This window comes from Heterodontus francisci, chromosome 5, assembly GCF_036365525.1.
Source record: "Heterodontus francisci isolate sHetFra1 chromosome 5, sHetFra1.hap1, whole genome shotgun sequence".
NCBI lineage: Eukaryota > Metazoa > Chordata > Chondrichthyes > Heterodontiformes > Heterodontidae > Heterodontus > Heterodontus francisci.
In genome coordinates this window covers 177644412-177664513 of record NC_090375.1, presented here as the reverse complement: position 1 = coordinate 177664513, position 20102 = coordinate 177644412, and the positions used below count along the sequence as shown (strand labels likewise).

Sequence of the window (20102 nt, the reverse complement as noted above, 5' to 3'; positions counted from 1 at the left end):
TAATGGCGTGCTGAAAGACAAAGTGTTAGTAACAGAGGGTGTGAATAGACTGTAAACCACAAAGCACTCCAAGCACAAACATTAAAAAAAAATGTTTTTAAACAAACAGTGGGTAGACACAGTAGAAACAAACTAAACACACTAAAAAACCTAAAATAAAATAACCAAATAAAAAAGAAAAAATAACTAAACATGAAAGCGGGGTGGGGGGGGGGGGGGAAACAAACTGGGAACAGATGTTCTCAGGGAAATGCACGACAGAAATGTGGAGGTTGTTTAGGGAGCACTTGCTGCGACGGCTGGATAGGTTTGTACCGATGAGGCAAGGAAGGGATGGTAGGGTGAAGGAATCTTGGATGACAAGAGATGTGGAACAGCTAGTCAAGAGGAAGAAGGAAGCTTACGTAAGGTTGAGGAAGCAAGGATCAGACAGGGCTCTAGAGGGTTACAAGGTAGCCAGGAAGAAACTGAAGAATGGACTTAGGAGAGCTAGAAGGGGACATGAAAAATGTCTTGGCGGGTAGGATTAAGGAAAATCCCAAGGCGTTCTACACTTATGTGGAGGAACAAGAGGATGGCCAGAGTGAGGGTAGGGCCGATCAGGGATAGTGGAGGGAACTTGTGCCTGGAGTCGGAGGAGGTAGGGGAGGTCCTTAATGAATACTTTGCTTCAGTATTCACTAGTGAGAGGGACCTTGTCGTTTGTGAGGACAGCGTGAAACAGGCTGATATGCTCGAACAGGTTGATGTTAAGGAGGAGGATGTGCTGGAAATTTTGAAAGACAAGAGGATAGATAAGTCCCTGGGGCCAGACGGGATATACCCAAGGTTATTACGGGAAGCGAGGGAAGAGATTGCCACGCCTTTGGCGATGATCTTTGCATCCTCACTGTCCACTGTTGTACCAGATGATTGGAGGGTGGCAAATGTTATTCCCTTGTTCAAGAAAGGAAATAGGGATAACCCTGGAAATTACAGACCAGTCAGTCTTACATCGGTGGTGGGCAAATTATTGGAGAGGATTCTGAGAGACAGGATTTATGATTATTTGGAAAAGCGTAGTTTGATTAAAGATAGTCAGCATGACTTTGTGAGGGACAGGTCATGCCTCACAAGCCTTATTGAATTCTTTGAGGATGTGACAAAACACATTGATGAAGGAAGAGCAGTGGATGTGGTGTATATGGATTTTAGTAAGGTGTTTGATAAGGTTCCCCATGGTAGGCTCATTCAGAAAGTAAGGAGGCATGGGATACAGGGAAATTTGGCTGTCTGGATACAGAATTGGCTGGCCCATAGAAGACAGAGGGTGGTAGTAGATGGAAAGTATTCAGCCTGGAGCTTGGTGACCAGTCGTGTTCCGCAGAGATCTGTTCTGGGACCTCTGCTCTTTGTGATTTTTATAAATGACTTGGATGAGGAAGTGGAAGGCTGGGTTAGCAAGTTTGCCGATGACACAAAGGTTGCTGGAGTTGTGGATAGTGTGGAAGGCTGTTGTAGGTTGCAACGGGACATTGACAGGATGCAGAGCTGGGCTGAGAAGTGGCAGATGGAGTTCAACCTGGAAAAGTGTGAAGTGATTCATTTTGGAAGGTCGAATTTGAATGCAGAATACAGGCTTAAAGACAGGATTCTTGGCAGTGTGGAGGAACAAAGGGATCTTGGGGTCCATGTCCATAGATCGCTCAAAGTTGCCACCCAAGTTGATAGGGTTGTTAAGAAGGCGTATGGGGTGTTGGCTTTCATTAACAGGGGGATTGAGTTTAAGAGCCGCGAGGTTATGCTGCAGCTCTATATGGCCCTGGTTCGACCACACTTGGAATATTGTGTTCAGTTCTGGTCGCCTCATTATAGGAAGGATGTGGAAGCTTTAGAGAGGGTGCAGAGGAGATTTACCAGGATGCTGCCTGGACTGGAGGGCATGTCTTATGAAGAAAGGTTGAGGGAGCTAGGGCTTTTCTCATTGGAGCGAAGAAGGATGAGAGGTGACTTGAGAGAGGTGTACAAGATGATGAGAGGCACAGATAGAGTGGATAGCGAGAGACTTTTTTCCCAGGGCGGAAAGGGCCATCACCAGGGGGGATAATTTTAAGATGATTGAAGGAAGGTTTAGGGGAGATGTCATAGGTAGGCTCTTTACACAGAGAGTGGTGGGTGCATGGAATGCACTGCCAGTGGTGGTAGTAGAAGCAGATACATTAGGGGCATTTAAGCGACTCTTGGATAGGTACATGGATGATAGTAGAATGAAGGGTATGTCGGTAGTTTGATCTTAGAGTAGGTTAAAGGGTCGGCACAACATCGTGGGCCGAAGGGCCTGTACTGTTCTATGTTCTATGTAACAATAAAATGATATACAGTCTGTGGAGTCTGGTAATTCAGTTGTCTTCCGGCTGAATTCTGGATCCTGAAGTTTCTTGCTGGTACAGGTGCTACCTGGTTCAGGATTTTCTCAGAGACAGTGATGTTGATTGTTTTCTCCCCGGGGTCTCTGCCTGCAGCAATGACAGACTTGGATGTTCTGCAGCCAGCAGATACGGTTTGAACTTACACTGTTGCTGGAAAAGAGAGAGAGTGTGAGAGAGATATACAGAGGGGTGGGTGGGGGGCCCGGGGGAAAGAGAGGGGTGGGTGGGGGGGCTGGGGAAAGAGAAGTGATTCTATAGATATGTTAAAAAAAAAAAATTAGTAAAGACCAATGTGGATCCATTACAGGCAGAGACAGGTGAATTTATAATGGGAAATAGAGAAATGGCAGAGAAGCTAAATAATTACTTTGTGTCTGTCTTCACAGAGGAAGATACAAGAAGTCTCCCTGAAATAATTGAGATCCGAGGTCTAGTGAAAATGAGGAACTGAAAGAAATTAGGATTAATTTAAAAAGTAGTATTGGAGAAATTAATGGGACTGAAAGTTGACAAATCCCCGGGAGCCGATGATCTTCACCCAGGAGTGTTGAAAGAGATGGCTACAGAGATAGTGGATTCATTGGTGATCATCTTTCAACATTCTATAAATTCTGCAATGGTGCCTGCAGATTGGAAGGCTGCAAATGTAACCACGCTGTTTAAGAAAGGAGGGAAAGAGAAAACAGGGAACTACAGACCTGCTAGCCGGACATCAAATACTAGAATATATGATAAAGGATGTGATTACTGGACACTTAGAAAATAATGGTCTGATTGGGCAGAGTCAACATGGATTTAGATTTTGAGGATGTTACTCGCAGAGTGGATAAGGGGGAACCAGTGGATGTGGTGTATTTGGACTTTCAGAAGGTTTCTGATAAAGTGCCACATAGGCAGTTACTAAGCAAAATTAAAGCACATGGAATTGGGGGTAATATATTAGCATGGATTGAGGACTGGGTAACAGGTGGAAAACAGAGTGTAGGAATAAATGGGTCATTTTCAGGTTGACAGGCTGTGACCAGTGGGGTACCGCAAGACCAGTGCTTGGTCCCCAGCTGTTCACAATCTATATCAATGATCTGGATGTAGGGACCAATTGTAATATTTCCAAGTTTGCAGATGACACAAAATTTGGTGGAAATGTGAGTTTTGAGGAGGAAGCAAAGAGGCTTCAAGGGGGATTTGGACAGGTGGAGTGAGTGAGCAAAACATGGCAAATGGAGTATAATGTTGCAAAGTGTGAGGTTATCCACTTTGGTAGGAGGAACAGAGGTGCAGAGTATTTCTTAAATGGTGAGAGATTGTTAAGTGTTGATGCCCAAAGGGGCCAGGTGTCCTTGTTCATAAGTCACTAAAAGCTAGGATGTAGGTACAGCAAGCAATTAGGAAGGCAAACGGTATGTTAGCCTTTATTGCAAGAGGATGAGTAAAGGAGCAAAGAAGCCTTGCTACAACTGTATACACCATTGGTGGGGCCGCACCTGGAATAGTGTGCGCAGTTCTGGTCCCTTTGCCTAGGAAGGATATACTTCCATAGAGGGAGTGCAGTGGAGGGTCTCCAGACTGATTTCTGGGATGGTGGGATTGTCCTGTGAGGAGAGGTTGAGGAGACAGAGCCTGTATTCTCTAGTGTTTAGAAGAATGAGAGGTGATCTCATAGAAACATATTTAATTCTTAAAAGGGATAGACAGGGTAGATGCAGAAAGGATGTTTCTGCTGGCTGTGAGGTCTAGAACCAGGGGACACAATCACAGAATAAAGGACAAGCCATTTAGGACTGAGATGAGGAGGAACTTCTTCACTCAGAGGGTGGTGAACCTTTGGAATTCTCTGCCCCAGAGGGTGGTGGAAGCTCAGACACTGAGTAAGTTCAAGACAGAGATCGATGGATTTCTAGTTGCTAATGACATCAAGGGATATGGGGATAGTACAGGAATATGGCATTGAGGTAGACAATGATCTAGAATGGCAGAGCAGGCTTGAAGGGCAGAATGGCATACTCCTGCTCCAGTGTTCCTATATTTGGCCTTGTTTACAGAGTAAAACTTTATATTCCCTGTGCAACCAAATTCTCAGGATGGCACATTGTTCAAGGCTTCACTCCTGGCATAAATGGAGACTGTACCCAATTCTTAACTCTCAATTACCCTATAATTAAAAGGAATCATCAGAAAATTAGGAGCATTATGAATCAGGTGCACTAATCTCCATGTCTAGTTTAATGCTCCAATCAAGTAAAGTTTGCCCCAGGAATGGTGCCTGACAAAATTAACCCTATAAACCAATCTTCTTACTCAGACCTTCTATGGTTGTATCAATTCTGAAATATTCTCAAGAGAGGCACTGATTTTTTTTGGGCCTAAAATGCTTTTATTTGAATTAAGTAAAAGAAGCTCAGACATAACCACGTAATGATGCTGCATTAGAACAGGCGCTGAAGTTTCCTATTTAAAATTTGGTTACATGCGCTTAACCAAGAAAAACAATTTAATTATACTACTTTCATTCGCCTGGTTTTATTTAACAAATGAAATTGTACATGTGGAATTTACCATTGTTAAAGACAAAACAATTCTCATGAACAGTGTATTAACTCACTTATAGTATAATGTTGGGTAGTCCTATAATCACCAGAGAAGTGGTGCTACGAAGTAACTACTCTTGCTGAACCTCACTTGCTGACATCAATTCAGACACTCACCCAAGAACCCATAACCCCATGCTGCTTTGAAACATTGCAGCTGCTGGCCCAGCCACCCACGAAGCTTCAGGCTTCTCTCCCCATTCTCCACAAATCTAGCGCAAAAGGAAAGCCATCAAGGATGGGGGAAAAGGGAGGGACGTACAGACTGACCAGGAAGGAAGTTGCATTTGGCTGCTGCATTTCCTTCCTGACAACAGTGATTACACTTTGAACCTACTTAATTGGTTGTAAAGTACCTTGGGACACCCCGGTCGGTGGTCATAAAAGGTACTATATTAATAAAGACAGATTTACATATGCATTTGTGCAAATTTCCCACAAACAGCAATGAGATAATGATCAGATAATATGTTTTTCAGAAATGTTGATTGAGGGATAAACACCAAGAAAACCCTCCTGTTCTTCAAATCATGTGATGAGAACTATTACAACCACTTGAAATGGCTGACCCTCAATTTAACATCTGATCTGAAAGACAGCACCTCCGATAGTGCAGCATTCCCTTGATATTGCATTGAAGTATCTGCCTGGATTATGTGCTCAAGGTTCTGTAGTGGACCTAAATCCATGACAATTTTCAGAGGCAGAAGTGTGCCATGGGGACTTTGGGTAATGGCAACAAGAAAGTCAGTGTAAACAAAGGTGGTGAATTAAAACCACAAGGTGCTTCCTGAAAATATTCCAGCTGCCATCCTTTTCTGAAAACCTGAAATTTATAGTGCTAAAAATACAGGCTGTATTAAAAATAACAAATTATTTAATTTTAAATTGATTAAATTTAATTATAAAGTTGCCCTTTATGTCCTTGAGTACCTTCATGTGGTCTTTTTACCTGAAGTGCTCAACATCTCCATAAATCCTCTGCTTAAATGTAATATTTTTTGACTAAAACTGAAAGCAGATTCTGCATTATGAGCATGTACAGATTTTCACAGAATACATTAGCATTTAGTCAGACCAAATGGAAAAATGTTTCTTTTCAATTTCCAACACAATCAGGTTGTTTTTTTCCCAAAATTATTTTAATAAAAACTAGTTTCAAAACCTGTATTCAAGCAAATTTCATACTAAGTTTTTTTTTTAAAAAGGTGGTGTGCGAGAATGAGAGAATCTGAGTGTGATAAAGGGAAAAAATAGGAGGAAATGGGCACAGAACTCACCAAAAGTAAGTAAATGACCCTGAGACCAGAACATTACCTGGGGTCAGGAAATACCTGATAGATGGAAGCCTCGCCATAACTTTTTGCCGAAGTAAAAAATCTGAGCAAAAATCTTACGATTAATTATAACTAGGGAAAGCGATCAACCATTAGAATACATCCAATGATTTCATATCTACAAAGAGAATACAGTGTGTCTTGGTTAATAACTCACTACAACAGAACTTTATCTTGAATGCAGTACTTATCATGTATTGTTCCAAATTGTTATTCTGCATCATTATGTTATTCAATCATTTTCCCATTTTAACTTTTCAGCATTAGGTTCCCTGTACCAAATTACTTAAAGACGAAAAAGAAAAACAATTTTCAGGCTTTCATCAATAATACTTAGTAGATCGCCACTAGGAGACATGGAACCTTATCCAGGGGCTTGCCTTCAAAAAACATTCCTTGCTTAAACTAATGTAAGTACATAAATTCTTAGCCTATTGGTGAACTATAACATGGCAAGTCTCCAACTGAAGAACAAGGTGGACCCAAATCCTATCCTAAAAGGACACATGATGCATTTTTAAAATTAACTAAAATCGCCATTAAAATAAAGGACGAGGATTTCATTTGAAAGCGTTAACAACATGGTTTCATCCTGTATGTTGCCCTGCGCAGAAATGGGGAGGGGAGAGGGAAAAAAGAGAGATGAGCTTAAAATTTGATATATATAGAAATGCTAATCACAATCAAGGCGGCTGATGTTTCCTACTACCCCACTGTAATGATCACCAACTATCTCTTAAATACAACCTTTTAACAGAAGGAAAAAATAATGCAACTCCTTCCAAACTATTTTGTACAACCTGAAGATGTGTTTCAATCTAGTAAAGAATACTGTGCTTAGCTTAGTAATCATGCTTATACGTATTTTTGAATAAATATTGAAAACTAGTTTACACATTTGATTTCAACCCACGTCAGAACAAATTCTGATGTCGTAAAAAGTAAACAAATGAAAATTAATACATGTATTAACTAGCTCCAGCTTTCAAACACATCCTTCTGTACAAGCTAGCAAAAAAAGATGGCAATTAAAATGATAACTCTTCCCTTATGATTAGAGTGTGTGAGTTATACACAAGAAGCAGGCAACTAGATAATATTCCTATACAGATATACAGCTGTTGGCCTAGAAAAATTGGACCACTTTATGCTAGTTACTTTAGACTAAGCAACGAATTATTCAGCACAAAATGTCTACTTCCAGGCCACCTGTATTCAGCAATTAGAAAGCTTCGAACACGTACAGGGTGATCATGTGATACCTGTATTATGGAGATAATCTCCCAAAATATCTTTTGGGTTTATGGAGTCAGTGAACTATGCTTCCCTTTAAACCCATAAATGAAGACTCAAGAGTAAATGGAAAATCTGTGTTTTCCCCATCCACTGTATACACAAATCAACAGTAACATCTTGTATTTACATAACACCTTTAATCTAATAAAAGGTCCCAGGGCACTTCACAGCAGCATTATAGAACAAAATATGATACCAAGCCACATAAGGGTACATTAGGTCTGGTGGTCAAAAGTTGGTCAAAGAGGTAGGTTTTAAAGGAGGGTTTTAAAGGAGGAAAGATAAGTAGAGACACGGAGAGGTTTAGGGAAGAAATTTGAGTTTATGTCCCAGGCAGCTGAAGGCAAGGCCGCCAAAGGTGGAGTGATGAAAATCAGGGATGCAACAGGGCAGAATTAGAGGAGCACAGATATCTGAGGGTTGTGCAGCCGAAGGAGATTAGAGGTAGAGAGGGCTGAGGCCATGGAAGGATTTGAAAACAAAGGATGAGAATTTTTAAAATCAAAATATTACTTGACTGGGAGCCAACGTAGGTCGGTGGTGAATGAATGAAGGGGATTTAGTACAAGTTAGGGCATGGCCAGCAGAGTTTTGGATGGCGTCAAGTTTACAGAGGGTAGAATGTGTAAAGCCAGCCAGGAATGCATTGGAATAGTGAAATCTAGAATTAACAAAGGCATGGGTGACGGTTGAGCAGATGATGAACTGAGGCAAGGGTGGAGTTGGGTGATGTTATGGGGGTGGAATTAGGCGGTCATAGTGATGGTGTGGATGTGTGGTCGGAAGCTCATCTCAGAGTCAAATATGACACCAAGGTTGCCAACAGTCCGGTTCAGCATCGGACAGTTGCCAGAGACAGGGACGTAGTCAGTGGCTAGGGAACAGGGATTGTGGCAGGTATCAAAGAAAATGGCTCTGATCTTTTCAATACTTAATTGGAGGAAATTTCTGCTCATCCACTATTGGAAGTCAGACAAGCAGTCTAACAGTTTAGAGACAATGAAGGTGTCACAAGAAGTGATGGTGAGGTAGTGTTGGGTGGCACCAGCATACGTGTGAAAATTGACATTTATCCCCCAGATAATGTTGCAGAATAGCAGCATGCAGGTAAGAAATAGGAGGGAGCCAAGGACAGATCTTTGAGGGACAAGAGAGGTAACTGTGCGGGAACGGGAAGAGAAGCCATTGCAGGTGATTCTCTGGCCATGTCTAGACAAATAAGAATGGAACCAGGCAAAGTGCAGGCTCACCCAGTGGATGACGCTTGAGATGCATTGAAGGAGGATGGTGAGCTTAGCTGTGTCAAAGGATGTACACAGGTCGAGAAGGCCAAGGATGGATAGCTTACCTTTGTCACAGTGTGCCATTGATGACTTTGGTAACAGTCGTTTTCATACTGTGGCAGGGGCTAAAACCTGATTGGAGTAATTCAAGCAGAGTTCTACGAAAGATGGACATGGATTAGGGTGGCGACAACACGTTAAAGGACTTGAGAGAAAAGGGAGACTGGAGATGGTGCTGTAGTTTGCAAGGACAGTGGGGAAAAAAGTTGGCTTCTTGAGGAGATGGGTGATGATGACAGATTTAAAGGAGATGAGGACAGTATCTGAGCAGAGAAACTATTAATATCAGCTAACATGGGAGCCAAGAAGGAAACACAGAAACATAGGAAATAGCAGGAGTGGGCCATTTGGCTGACCTACCTCAATACCATATTCCCGCACTATCCGTTGATATTTTGAATATCTAATAGGAACATAGAAATAGGAGCAAAAGTAGGTCATTCAGCCCCTCGAACTTGGGTGGTCAGTAGTTTAGTGGAAATTGGGTTGAAAGCAGGAGGTGGATCTCAATTCTATTTTTACACTCCATACAGCTGTGATGTTAAGAATTTGATTCAGCGCTGGCATAGTGCTCTCCACACATCCTGTTGCCCGTTTGCTTCATGACATACAAATGAAAATTCTTCCACTTCTTCAGTTATCCATCAGTCACAACAATCAAAGCAACATGTGTATACGGATATTTGAAAGTTGCATCTACCTTAAATGATAGCAGTAATACTTAATTTCAGCAAACAGGGAAAAAAGTTTAATCTTTAAATTGGTGCATCCTGATCTATATGACGTTCTCCTATTATAAATGTCCAGTAGCTTCTCAACATAAAGCACCATGCATGAATTCAGTTCATGGCAGATGTTTGGCGCTTCTTTTGGATGCAGAGGTATTTAGGTGTCTTGAGATTTCGATGCAGACTATGGGATTCAGGGATGCCTTCACTAAATGGGTCTTCAAATTTTATTCTCCACTATACTCATCAATGTTCAAAGAATGAGGTGGCATGGACGTCATTTGTCCTCTAAGCTGTTGTCTTTTCCTACAGAACCTTTAGTTGCCAGTGTGCAGGTGAGACATTAAATCCAGTATTCTTGCCAATCAAGCGGATCCTTCTGAACGCAAATAATAATATTCTATCATACATAAACTGTCTCTTGTTAAGAGTAATGTTAATAATAGTCTAAGTCACAGTACAAAAATTATGTCATGGCAAACGTCATGTTTTTAAATATGCAGCTATTTTGGGCATTTCAAGAGCCTTTTTGCTTTTGTCAAGTCAGTACTGGGTTTTGATATTTGGCAGCTCAAGTCACTGCTGACCTGCAAGTTTAAGGTGTTGACTATGCCCCTATTTTTAGGATTATCCATCGGCACATCAATAAAAATACCAATCTATCCTTTCTCCCTCCTCGGTAGGCATGAATAGTATCTTTTAGAAACAGTCCCAAAAATAATTGTCGATTTCCCTACCCCACTCACCACCCCACCCCACCCCCACCAAATAGGACATTTCAATTTTATCACAGAACCTCATTGTTTTTGAATGCTCCTGGTAAGTAACAAAGCAATTTTTTCCCCAAAAAATATACCTTATTCATAAAAATCTTTTTTAAAAATTACTAAACAGTTCAAAACGGCACCAAATTTCCATTATATAAAAGCAAAATACTGCGGATGCTGGAAATCTGAAATAAAAACAAGAAATGCTGGAACCACTCAGCAGGTCTGGCAGCATATGTGGAAAGAGAAGCAGAGTTAATGTTTCGGGTCAGTGACCCTTATACCAAATTTCCTTTGCACGTTCTGCAATGTCAGTCAGTCTTCAATACAGGAGTGAGTTGCCTGGGATGAACCTCGACAAAAACCACTACATCCCTTTCCACGTCTGCTTTGCAAAGGCACATTCCAGAAGGAGGTGAGCATCTGTCTCTTCCCCACCTCAGCCACCTTGAAGGCAGCGTGCGGAGGCAATGAGATTCCGGGCGCACAGGAAGGATCTGAAAGGGAGAACCTTTCTCACCACCAGCCAATCTACATCCTGGTGCTTGTTTGAAAGTTCTGGTGATGAGGCATTCTGCCAAATTACTTTGGCAGTCTGCGCGGGGAACCATCCGACAGGATCCACCATCTCCTTTTCCCCATACGGGTTGAGGACACTCCGTGCAGATGGATCCACCTGATGGATTGGTCTTCAAAGGTATTTTTCTGCACAAACATTTCCATGGAAGATAGGTGGTACGGCACAGTCCAACTTAACAAAGCTTTCCGGGGCAATGTGGCCAGACCCATCCTCTGCAACACTCGACACAGATAGAACCTCAGCACGTAGTGACACTTGGTGTTTGCGTACTGGGGCTCTACGCACAGCTTGATGCAGCCGCACACAAAGGTGGTCACCAAGAGAGGGAGACGTTGGGCATGTTTTTTGCGCCTTTATCCAGAGATTTGAACATCGTGTCCCTCCGGACCCGGTCCATTTTGCATCTCCAGATAAAGTGGAAAATAAGTGACTGCCACGGTACAGGTGTGGGGTAAGGGCTAGACTGCGCCACATACAGCAATGTGAGACCGGCAGAGTTTAAAAGTGCAGCGGCAGCGGGAAGGAGCGAGACTGGCAGAGATTAATAGTGCAGCGGCAGCAGGAAGGAGCGAGACTGAGTGAGACCGGCAGAGTTGAAAAGTACAGCGGCAGCACACCGGAGTTTTTTTTTTAAAAAGCCAACAGTGACGTCACAGGAAAGCTGCAAGGTGATTGGTTGGTGAGTCACTGTCATCAGGGAATAGCTCTAAATAACTGGGTAAGTATCTCAGATAAGAAAAGTTCAAAAGTTTAAAGTTTATTTCAAATATAGTGAGTGTTTTTTTTTAAGGGAGTTCTGTAGTAACGAGGACCAGGGAAGAAGGGCCCTAGAGTAACTGATATTATTGGACATCAAGATCTTCCAGAAGGTTTAATTTAATTTAAAGGGTTAAGTCATGGCAGGAGAGCTCAAAGACGTGATGTGCTCCTCGTGCTCCATGTCAGAAGCCGGGAACATTTCCAGTGTCCGGGACCACACGTGTGCAGGAAATGTATCCAGCTGCAGCTCCTGGAAGCCAGGGTTGCGGAACTGCAGTGGCAGCTGGGGACACTGTGAAGCATCCACGAGGCGCAGAGTATCGTGGACAGCACGTATAGAGAAGTGGTCACACCGCAGGCTCAGACCCCACAGGCAGGAGGGGAATGGGTGACCACCAGGCAGAGCAAGAGAACTAGACAGGCAGTTCAGGAATCTCCTGTGGCCATTACTCTGCAAAACAGGTACACTGCTTTGGATACTGTTGGGGGGAAATGGCCTCTCAGGGGAAAGCAGCAACAGCCCAATTTGTTACATCACAGTTGGCTCTGCTGCACAGGGGAGGAGTAAAAAGTATGGGAATGTAATAGTTATAGGGAATTCAATTGTCAGGGGAATAGATAGGCGTTTCTGTGGCCGCAAAAGAGACTCCAGCATGGTATGTTGCCTCCCTGGTCCTAGGGTCAGGGATGTCTGAGAGCAGTTACAGGACATTCTGAAGGGGGAGGATGAACAGCCAGTGGTCGTGGTACACATTGGTACCAACAACATAGCTTAAAAAAAAGGATGAGGTCCTAAAAGCAGAATATAGGGAGCTAGGAAGTTGAAAAGTAGGACCTCAAAGGTACTGATCTCAGCATTACTACCAGTGCCACGTGCTAGTCAGAGTAGAAATAGCAGGATATATTGGATGAATACGTGGTTGAAGAGATGGCGTGAGGGGGAGGGTTTTAGATTCCTGGGGCATTGGGACCTGTTCTGGGGGAGGTGGGACCAGTACAAACTGATGTACTAGGGGGAGTATTTGCTAGAGTGGTTGAGGAGGGTTTAAACTAAAATGGCAGGGGGATGGGAACCTTTGCAAGGAGTCAGAGAAGGGGGGATCAAACACAAGAACAAAAGACAGTAAGGGGAATAAGAAAAGTGATAGTCAGTGAAATCAAGGGCCAGAATCAAACAGGGCCACAGTGAACAATAGTGGGAAGGGGACAAGTAATGTTAAAAAGACAAGCCTTAAGGCTTTGTGCCTTAACGCGCGGAGCATTTGCAATAAATTGGGTGAATTAATCGCGCAAATAGTTTAGTTTTAGTTTAGTTTAGAGATACAGCACTGAAACAGGCCCTTCGGCCCACCGAGTCTGTGCCGACCATCAACCACCCATTTATACTAATCCTACACTAATCCCATATTCCTATCACATCCCCACCTGTCCCTATATATTTCCCTACCACCTACCTATACTAGGGGCAATTTATAATGGCCAATTAACCTATCAACCTGCAAGTCTTTGGCATGTGGGAGGAAACCGGAGCACCCGGAGGAAACCCACGCAGACACAGGGAGAACTTGCAAACTCCGCACAGGCAGTACCCAGAATTGAACCCGGGTCTCTGGAGCTGTGAGGCTGCGGTGCTAACCAATGTGCCACTGTGCCGCCCCAAATAGATGTAAACGAGTATGATATAGTCGGTATGAAGGAGACATGGCTGCAAGGTGACCAGGGATGGGAAATGAACATCTAGGGATATTCAGTATTTAGGAAGGACAGACAAAAAGCAAAAGGCGGTGGAGTTGCATTCCTGGTTAAAGGGGAAATTAACGCAATAGGAAGGAAAGATATTAGCTCTGACACTGTGGAATCTGTATGGGTAGAGCTGAGAAACATTAAGGGGCAAAAAATGTTAGTGGGGGTTGTATATCGACCCCCAAACTGTAGTGGTGCTATTGGGAATGGCATTAAACAGGAAATTAGAGATGCATGCAATAAAGGAGTATCTGTAATTATGGGTGACATTAATCTGCATATAGATTGGGCAAATCAAATTAGTCACAATACTGTAGAGGAGGAATTCATGGACTGTATACAGGATGGTTTTCTGGAACAATACGTTGAGGAACCAACTAGAGAACAGGCCATCCTAGACTGGGTAAAGAGAAGCAGAGTTAACGTTTCGGGTCAGTGACCCGAAACGTTAACTCTGCTTCTCTTTCCACAGATGCTGCGAGACCTGCTGAGTGATTCCAGCATTTCTTGTTTTTGTTTCAGATTTCCAGCATCCACAGTATTTTGCTTTTATCCTAGACTGGGTATTGTGTAATGAGAGGGGAATAATTGACAATCTAGTGGTGCGAGACCCCTTGGGGACGAGCGACCATAATGATAGAATTCTTCATCAAGATGGAGATTGACGTAATTGATTCTGAGACAAGGGTCCTGAAACTTAGTAAATGAAACTACAAAGGTATGAGGTGCAAGTTGGCCATGACGGATTGGGAAACGTTACTTAAAGGGATGATGGTGGATAGGCAATGGCAAACATTTAAAGAGCGCATGGATAAACTGCAACAATTGTTTATCCCTGTCTGGTGCAAAAGTAAAACGGGAAAGGTAGCCAAACCATGGCTTACAAGGGAAATTACAGATAACATTAGATCCAAGGAAGAGAAATTTGCCAGGAAAAACAACAGACCTGAGGATTCGGAGCTGAGGATTCAGCAAAGGAGGACCAAGGGATTGATTAAGTAGGGGAAAATAGAGTACGAGAGCAAGCTTGTGGGGAACATAAAAACTGACTGTAAAAGTTTCTAAAGGTATGTGAAGAGAAAAAAATTGGTGAAGACAAATGTAGGTCACTTACAGTCAGAAACAGGGCAATTTATTATGGGGAACAAAGAAATGGCTGACTAACTAAATGCATACTTTGTTTCTGTCTTCACAAAGGAGGACACAAATATCATTCCAGAATGTTGGGGAACACAGGGCTTAGTGAGAGAGAGGAACTGAAATAAATCAGTATTAGTAGAGAAATGGTGTTGGGGAAACTTATGGGATTGAAAGCTGATAAATCCCCAGGGCCTGATGGTATACATCCCAGAGTACTGAAGGAAGTGGCCCTAGAAATAGTGGATGCATTGGTGGTCATCTTCCAAGATTCTATAGACTCTGGAACAGTTCCTACAGATTCGAGGGTAGCTAATGTAACCCCACTATTTAAAAAGGGAGGTAGAGAGAAAGCAGGGAATTGTAGACCAATCAGCCAGATGTCGGTAGTGGGGAAAATTCTAGAGTCCATTATCAAAAATTTTATAGCAGAGCACTTAGTGAACAGTGGTAGAATCAGGCAGAGTCAGCATGGATTTACAAAAGGGAAATCAGACTTGACAAATCTACTAGAATTCTTCGAGGAAGTAACTAGAAGAGTTGATGAGGAGGTGCCAATGGATGTGGTTTCTTTGGACTTTCTGAAGGCTTTTGACGAAGTCCCACATAAGAGATTAGCGTGTAAAATTAAAACGCATGGAATTGGGGGTAGTGTATTGCGATGGATAGAAAATTGGTTGGCGGACAGGAAACAAAAAGTAGGTCTTTTTCCGAATGGCAGGCAGTGACTAGTGGGGTACCGCAGGGATCGGTTATCCACATTAGTAGCAAAAACAGGAAGGCAGATTTTTATCTGAACGGCTATAAACTGAGAGAGGGGAATATGCAGCGAGATCTGAGTGTTCTCGAACACCAGTCATTGAAGGTAAGCATGCAGGTGCAACAGGCAGTAAAAAAGGCAAATGGTATGTTAGCCTTCATACCGAGAGGATTCAAGTACAGGAGCAGGGATGTCTTGCTGCAATTATACAGGGCCTTGGTGAGGCCACACCTGGAATATTGTGTGCAGTTTTGGTCTCCTTATCTGAGGAAGGATGTTCTTGCTACAGAGGGAGTACAGCGAAGGTTTACCAGACTGATTCCTGGGATGGCGGGACTGATGTACGAGGAGAGATTGAGTCGGTTAGGATTATATTCGCTGGAGTTCAGAAGAGTGAGGGGGAATCTCATAGAAACCTATAAAATTCTAACAGGACTTGACAGGGTAGATGCAGGAAGGATGTTCCCGATGGTGGGGGAGTCCAGAACCAGGGGTCATAGTCTAAGGATACAGGGTAAATCTTTCAGGACTGAAATGAGGAGAAATTTCTTCACCCAGAGAGTGGTGAGCCTGTGGAGTTCGCTACCACAGAAAGCAGTCGAGGCCAAAACATTGTACGTTTTCAAGAAGGAGTTAGATATAGCTCTTGGGTCTAAAGGGATCAAAGGGTATGAGGCGAAAGTGGGAACAGGCTACTGAGTTGGATGATCAGCCATGATCATAATGAATGGCGGAGCAACCTCGAAGGGCTGAATGGCCCACTCCTGCTCCTATTTTCTATGTTTTTATGTGAGCACCTCGCACCTGATCACCAGGTTCTTACCCACAATGGAGAGAGAACGCTGCTCTCACATGCTCAGTTTATGGTGTACCATGGCTACTTGCTCCTTCTAGGTTTTGGCAGTTGCCACGGCCCTTCCGAACCATATCCCCAGCACCTTCAGGTAGTTCCCAAAGAACATGGCCTCACTCTTGCTGTGATTTACTTTGGCTCCCGAGGCCAGTTGAAACTGGTCGCAGATGCTCATCAGTCTGCACAGACAGCAGATCTGGGCAGAAGACGGCGACGTCATCCATGTAACAAAACATATTGCAGAACTTCACACTTGACATCTGCAACACCAGTTTGAATACTGACCAGCAGCATTCAGAAACCAGATTCTGTCCATCTTACATTTGATCTGACCAGTTTATCTAGATTGGAGCTTCACCTTTGACATTTATCTGGTGCAGGGATGGAACAGGCTATTTTACTCCAAATTCTAATCTTCAGTTTACCTTTTGCAGCAGGCTTGTCAGTTTCTGCTTCGAACAAGATTCATTCAATTTCTTGAGGATATATGCAGATTCTTTCACATACAAAGGTTCGTACAATCTCCACCCCAGTAGGAAAAATTATGTCGAGTCTCTTCCATCTACAGAACATGCCAAAGTGCTTCATACCCGATGAATTACTTTTAAAATGCAGTCAGTTATTTTATACAGAAACATTATGGGACAGAGAGCAGCAAAATAAATTTTAAAATGCCACTTGGTCCCTCTACATCCCTTTCCTGAAAGGTGGTAGCTTTCCGCATCTCCAGGATGTCTCTGACACCTTGTAGGTGCTAATTCTTGTAGTAGTATTTCTTCTACATTTCCTTTTCTTTACTTCTTCAGTTCTATCTCATCAGACTACAGGGGAAGTCAGTAGATGAACAGTGGCAGACTTTTAAGCAGATATTTCATAACACTCAGCAGACATTTATTCCAGTCAGTATATTCTATTCACCCTTTTATTAACAGCTCTTGTATTTCGTGACCTGCTCTGCCTATTCTAATTGCCCTCTGGGCAGATCAGAAATGCTTCTTACAACTGCTCCAAGACCTAAAAGCTCTGTAAAAGCTACTTGAACTATCACCCATTTTAGATTATTATACTAGTACTTATGGTAAAAAATCAAAGCTTAAGGCTCTTTACCTGAATGCACGTAGTATTTAGAGTCATAGAGTGATACAGCACTGAAACAGGCCCTTCGGCCCACCGAGTCTGTGCTGACCAACAACCACCCATTTATACTAATCCTACGTTAATCCCCATATTCCCTACCACATCCCCACCATTCTCCTACCACCTACCTACACTAGGGGCAATTTACAATGGCTAATTTACCTATCAACCTACAAGTCTTTGGCTGTGGGAGGAAACCGGAGCACCCAGCGGAAACCCACAGGGTCACAGGGAGAACTTGCAAACTCTGCACAGGCAGTACCCAGAACTGAACCCGGGTCGCTGGAGCTGTGAGACTGCTGTGCTAACCACTGCGCCGCCCCTCTTGTATTAAGATAGATGAGTTCACGGCACAGATAGAAATAAATGAATATGATTTGATAGTTATCACTGAGACATGGCTGCAGGATGACCAGGACTGGAATGTAAATGCTCAAGGATATTCAACGTTCCGGAAGAATAGGCAGAAAGGAAAAGGAGGCTTTGCTATTAAAGGAAGGGATCAGTGCAGTTGTGAGTAATGGTATAGGTGTAATAGGCTGTGATGTAGAATCAGTTTGGTTGGAAATACGGAACAGCAAGGGAAAGAAATCACAGGTGGGAGTGGTCTATAGGACTCCGAAGAGTTGCCTCTCTATAGGACAAGATATTAATCAAGAAATAATGGAGGCGTGTAAGAAGGGCACTGCAATTATCATGGGTGATTTTAATCTGCATATAGACTGGACAAATCAAATTGGCAAGGATGGCATGGAAAACCGCTAAAGTGACACCCATATTCAAGAAAGGAGGGAGACAGAAAGCAGGAAACTATAAACCAGTTAGCTTAACATTCAGTCATTGGGAAAATGCTTCAGTCGAATATTAAGGAAGAAATAGCAGGACATTTAGAAAAACATGGTTTTATGAAAGGGAAATCAAGTTTGACAAATTTGTTCGAGTTCTTTGAGGATATAACAAGCAGAGTGGATAAAGGTGAACCAGTAGATGTTGTGTATTTGGATTTTCAGAAGGCGTTTGATAAGGTGCCACATAAAAGGTTATTGCAAAAATAGGAGCTCAGGGTATTGGGGGTAATACGTTGGCATAGATTGAGGATTAGCTAACACACAGAAGGCAGAGAGTTGGGATCAATGGGTCTTTTTCAGGTTGGAAAGCCGTAACTAGTGGGGTGCCACAAGGATCGGTCCTAGGGCCTCAGCTATTTACTATCTACATTAATGACTAGAGGAAGGGACAGAGTGTAGTGTATCCAAATTTGCTGACGCTACAAAAATAGCTGGGAAGGCATGTTGTGATGAGGACACAATGAATCTGCAAAGGGATATAGATAGTTTAAGTGAGTGGGCAAAAACTTGGCAGATGGAGTTCAATGTGGGAAAGTGTGAGGTCATCTACTTTGGTAGGAAGAATAAAGTCAGATTATTTAGATGGAGAAAGACTACAAAATACTGCAATACAGAGGGATCTGAGTGTTCTTGCGCAAGAAACACAAAAGGTTAGCATGCAGGTGCAGCAAGTAATTAGGAAAGCAAATGGAATTTTGGCCTTTATTGCTCAGGGTTAGAGTTTAAAAATAGGGAAGTCCTGTTACAACTGTACAGGGTGTTGGTGAGGCCACACCTGGAGTACTGCATACAGTTTTGGTCCCCATATTTAAAGAAGGATATACTAGCATTGGAGGCAGTTCAGAAAAGGTTCACTGGGCTGATTCCTGGGATGAAGGGGCCGTCTTATCAAGAACGGCTAAACAGGTTAGGCCTTTATTCATTGGTATTTAGAAGAATGAGAGGTGATCTTACAGAAACATATAAGATTTTAAGGGGGCTCGATGTTGAGAAGATGTTTCCACTAGTGGGGGAATCTCGAACTCGGGGACATAATTACAGAATAAGGGGGCACACATTTAAAACTGAGATGCGAAGGAATTTCTTCTCTCAGAGGGTGGTGAATCTCTGGAATTCTCTACCTCAGAGAGTTGTGGAGGTAGGTCACTAAATGTATTTAAGGAGGAGGTAGATTGATTTTTGAAATCTCGGGGAGTCGAGGGTAGGCAGAGCAGGCCCAAAAGAGAAGTTGAGGCCTGGGACAGATCAGCCATGATCTTATTGAATGGCGGGGCAGGCTTGATGAGCTGAATGGCCTACTCCTGCTCCTATTTCTTATGTTCTTATCTTGGAATGCTAGTTGTATAATGGCTCCAATGTCTTAGATAAATAAAAGATACTTCCGTAAATGGTTTAATAAGTAAAGAGCTGATCTTAACAAGAAGTTGCTGAAAAGTTGACTTTACAGTTTGGAGTTGTTCATTTGAAATTTTTTTCCCCAGAGCAAGCATCTTCAAGAAGCCAAAATAGTCTTGACACACGAACTAAATTATCAAGTTGTAGCAATTCAGTAATTTATAACCAATAGACTGCAGCTGCTTTATTAGGATGTTCTGTGCCATGGTAATTATCACTATCTGAACCAGGACTGTAATTAAGCCTAGAATTAGGTATAGAAATCAGTAATGTTATCATGCAATTACTTAATGCATTCCAGTTAAATTTTAAACAGAGGAGTTGACCCAGTGTTTGTGCAGTCACATTGCTGACAATTTCTACTATAAAATGTTAACGAAATGTATGGAATTAAAAATACTTCTGCACTGACTATCATAATAA

General features: G+C 42.7%; 1 protein-coding gene across 1 annotated transcript in view; it reads right to left on the bottom strand.

The window, feature by feature from the left end:
• LOC137370298 (arf-GAP with SH3 domain, ANK repeat and PH domain-containing protein 1-like) overlaps nucleotides 1–20102 on the bottom strand; it is a 443522-nt gene that overhangs the window by 368116 nt on the left and 55304 nt on the right. The window lies entirely within an intron of this gene.